Here is a 4,562-nt window from a genome sequence, read left to right as displayed (position 1 = left end):
AGCAAACTTTGGGGAGCAATGTCATACAAATACAGTATGGCAGGTACTGAACTGAACTACTCCAAGGTGAACTTAATCTGTAATGGCCAACTTGTGCAGGCAAACTTTCTACTAATCCAAGAAACATTTTCCTACCCCCAATTTCTTCTTCAAGATGATTCAATAACTTAAATAGAGAGAAAATAATCATAATCATAATACTAAAGTTGCAAGGGACATTGGAGGTCATCTAGTCCAACCCCCTGCTCAGGCAGGAAACCCTATACCATTTCAGACAAATGGCTGGCCAGTCTCTTAGTAAAAGCTTCCAGTGTTGGAGCATTCACCACTTCTGGAGGCAGGATGTTCCACTGGTTAATTGTTCTAACTGTCAGGAAGTTTCTCCTTAGTTCTAGGTTGCTTCTCTCCTTGATTAGTTTCCATCTGTTGCTTCTTGTCCTGCCTTCGGGCGCTTTGGAGAATAGCTTGACTCCCTCTTCTTTGTGGCAGCCCCTGAGATATTGGAACACTGCTATCATGTCCCCCCTCGTCCTTCCCTTCATTAAACTAGGCATATCCAATTCCAGCAGCCGTTCCTTATATGTTTTAGCCTCCAGACCTCTAATCATCTTTGTTGCTCTTCTCTGTACTCTTTCTCAACATCTTTTTTACATCGTGGTGACCAAAACGGGATGCAGTATTCCTAGTGTGGCCTTACCAAGGCATTGTAAAGTGGCATTAATACTTCATGTGATCTTGATTCTATCCCTCTGTTAATGCAGCCTAGCACTGTGTTGGCTATTTTGGCAGCTGCAGCACACTGCTGGCTCATAGTGATTGTCCACTAGGACTCCAAGATCCTTCTTACAGTTATGACTATTGAGCAAGGTACCCCCTATACCAGGGGTAGGCAACCTCGGCTCTTTTATGACTCGTGGACTTCAACTCCCAGAATTCCTGAGCCAACTATGCTGACTCAGGAATTCTGGGAGTTGAAGTCCATGAGTCATAAAAGAGCTGAGGTTGCCTACCCCTGCCCTATACTATACCTGTAGATTTTGTTTTTCTTGCCTAAATGTAGAACCTTACTTTTTTACCACTGAATTTCATTTTGTTTAATAGCGCCCAGTGTTAGAGTCTGTCCAGATCCTCCTGTATCTTAAGCCTATCTTCTGGAGTGTTGGCTATTCCTGCCAGCTTGGTGTTGTCTGCAGATTTGATGAGTTCCCCATCTATACCTTCATCCAAATTGTTGATGAAGATGTTGAAGAGCACTGGGCCCAGAACAGAGCCCTGGGGCACCCCACTACACACTTCCTTCCATGTAGATGTGGTTCCATTGAGGACCACACCCTGAGTACGGCCAGTCAGCCAGCTACGAATAATAAATAGAAAGCAGGAAGGAGAAGGGGAAATCTTCTAACTTATCCTACAATCTAGTGATCATTGTTTGATGGCAGTTGCAGAGGAAATCAATTATCTGGATCCATTTCAGTCAGACTGCAGGTCAGGAGACACCATTGATTGAGGAATTCTTAGTGCTTTCTGAGCTTGGTTGTTTTCTTGCAAATGTTTCATTACCCATTACCTAGTCTGCAAGAAAACAACAAAGCCCAGAGAGCACCAAGAAGGACTCCTCAATTCAACCCTGAACTACAAACACTCTCCTTTATTGGCACTATTGACTGTCCTTGTTGATTATCTTTGGTAGAGTCAGGACGAGGATATCCACTGTCATACTCCTTGATTTCATAGCACTTTGGATACTATCAATCACAGTATCCCTCTGATCTGCCTATGGGGATTTGGGGCAAGAAATACTCCATTGCAGAGGTTCACTGTGCTTGTATTTTATTGTAATGGATATGGTTCTGTTAAGTCGGGTTCACGGATCGAAGAGACACAGGCGTAGGTGTGTGTATGATCTTTATTGGTGGTAGTGTGGTCTGAACTGGGGGACAACGGTTACCTGGGCGTGCTTTATACCTGCCCAGGTGAATGCCTGACCAATAGGTTTGAATCTTGGTTTCCTGCCGGCCAGGCGGCCAATCCCTTTAAATCCGGCTTTCCCGCCGAACGTAGTTCCTGCACGGAGCTGTCCAGCTCCACGCCTCCTGATGCGGCTGCTACACGTGTATGCCAGCCCAGCATACACTACAGGTGTCGAGCCCCTCGGGCTCGACATACTCACCGGGAGAGGGATCCAGCCGCAGCCCGCAGCCCGCAGCCGCGCCCGACAGCTGATCAGCGGCCAACAAAGACCCCGGGCGTCCACGCCGAGGCCGCACCTTCCTGAACAGCTGCTCAGCGGCCGACGGAGACCCCGGGTGTCCGCGCTGGGGCCGTATCTTCCCAAACAGCTGCTTGGCGGCCGACAAAGACCCCGGGCATCAACGCCGAGGCAGCGCCTCCTCGAACAGCTGATCGGCGGCCAAAAGCGCGTTGTGGAGGAACCGCGCCTGCCCGAACGGCTGTTTGGCGGCCGAAAACGAGCCTCGCCGAACACAGGGAAGCCGCGCCAGCCTTAGCAGCTGTGCGGTGGCCTGAAACAGGTCCCGGCAGGCAAGGGGAAGCAACAGTGGGGCAGCAACAGCGAGGGGTGAATCCCGGCCATCGCGCAAGTGTTACGCGGTCGGAGACAAGACCTACAGACGTGTCGGCCGGTTGCATACCGGCGGAGCTGCAGGGCGCCCTACAGCTACGATCAGATGATGGGACTTGCCAAGGGGCTGCGGGTGTGACACGGAACACCGGGTTGGTGGAGGGGAGCACAATAGGGATTCCAGGGTATGGGAGAGGGGGATATTGGACTTACACCTTCCTTCACGCTGTATGGACCTCGGCGTCAGGGGAAGAAGCAGGGCGTGGGGTGACAGGATAGAGGGGTGGGGTTTTACGCGGTTCAGGCGGATGCTGGTCTGCGTGGGGGAGGGTGGGGCTAATGGGTGGGGCTGTTAATCAATTATTAGCAACATTTAAAAGAAGCGTTGGGACGAGTGGTTCCCAACGCTGACTTTGTTATTGCTTGGAGATCCTGCTAGTAAAGGTACTCTCGCAGTCATCCGTACTACGTCGTGGTTTTTCCTGCGTGCTTGCTTTTCCCGGCGTAGACGAGGTTTTGACAACAGGTTCATTTTTAGATTGGGCTGTCTGTTTTGATTTATGTTTTTAATTCTTTAAGTCCTTATTTAGATTTTGTAAGTCACCTAGGGTCAGCATGAGAGGTTGGCCATAACTCTTTTAAGCAAACAAATTCCTTGTGTGCAGTCTTACAGAAAAAAAATCCACTTATTTGCTCACGTTGTTCACTTATTCTAGTGATTCTTTCTACACAATGAATTAAAAAAATGGAAAACATGGGGGTAGAGTGAGGAAGGAAGATTGAAATTGATCTCCTGACAAGCTGAATGCTGGGGGAAAAAATCAATTGATCATAAAAATTGCTGAAGGGTTAAAAACTAACTTTTTAAAAAAAGAAAAGAAAAGAAAAGGGAATCATAATGCTGCCTGGTTCAAGAGGGATTTTATATTTTCACAAGAACATCTGGCCTATTTCTTTTAAAAAATAAAATTGTCTACACACCAAATTTATGGTTGGTGGCTACAAACCCTTTCTGAACGTGTGCCTCATTTAATATGTCATTGAAATTAAAAAATTGTTAATTAATTCATTAAAGGCAACTTTCCAGTACAGTAATAGCATAAAAACACAAAAACCTAGTTCAAAGTGAATTATCTAAGGCATGATAACTTGCTAAATAAGATAATAGGTTTCATTTACACTTAGATTATTTCTTCATTAAAAACTTTTAATGCTGCTGAGGCATGGCTTTTCCTCAATCAATTGGAAACAGAATTATAATGGAGGTTATAATAGAACACCAGCTTGAATTTGGTCCAGCACATAACACTTCTGTTACATATTTAATGGGGCATTTTCTCTGACTTCTCCCTCTAATTTATTTTTATAAAATGAATGTATCTCACAGTAAAAGTTCTTTGGATAATAGATTAAACTTCAACACGCAGTATGAAAAAACTAATAACATTATAACTAAAAATACAGTTAAAATCACGTAAAGATTTCCTTGCCAGAAATGATTCTGCCTCCTTCTCCATGTCCCTTCTGTAGCTTATTGATTGTGTTTTGTGACTCTCAATTGATGCAATAGTCCCCTCAGTTTCTTCTGCTGTAATTTCTGTCTCTTTGTTCAAGCAGTTAAACACATGTCTCCTTTCATGCAAAGCTTGTTCAAAGGATGGATGACTTCTGTTCCAATTTATTTTCTTTGTGGCAGCGTGTACATTCATCTTGTCATTTGTAGATCCTAGGCATTAATGATGTTGTGTAGCAGGTTCTGGAGAGCAGGAAGGATGCCAGGCCGATGAGTACAGCATAACAGCTCTTTATTAGGTGGAAGTGACCGTACTGGGGAATAGGGGTTACCTGCCTTCCTTAATACCTGGCCAGTACAGGTACACAGCCAACCAATCGGATTGAACCTCTGTTTCCCGCCGAAGCTGATTCCTGCCTAAACAGTTACAGTTCAATGCTTCCTGGTGGTGACTCTTATGCAAGTGCT

The 4,562-nt window shown here is 45.6% G+C and overlaps 1 long non-coding RNA gene across 1 annotated transcript; it reads left to right on the top strand.

Moving 5' to 3' along the window:
* The first annotated feature begins 1,972 nt into the window (after nucleotides 1-1,972).
* On the top strand, nucleotides 1,973-3,393 carry LOC310635396. Its single transcript, XR_014491397.1, has 2 exons — nucleotides 1,973-2,139; nucleotides 3,108-3,393. It is a non-coding gene; the product is annotated as an uncharacterized lncRNA (long non-coding RNA).
* The last annotated feature ends 1,169 nt before the right edge of the window (nucleotides 3,394-4,562 follow it).

Source organism: Vipera ursinii, assembly GCF_947247035.1.
Source record: "Vipera ursinii genome assembly, chromosome: 1".
Lineage (NCBI taxonomy): Eukaryota > Metazoa > Chordata > Lepidosauria > Squamata > Viperidae > Vipera > Vipera ursinii.
The sequence above is the reverse complement of the archived record's forward strand: the minus strand, read 5'-3'. Positions and strand labels throughout refer to the sequence as shown.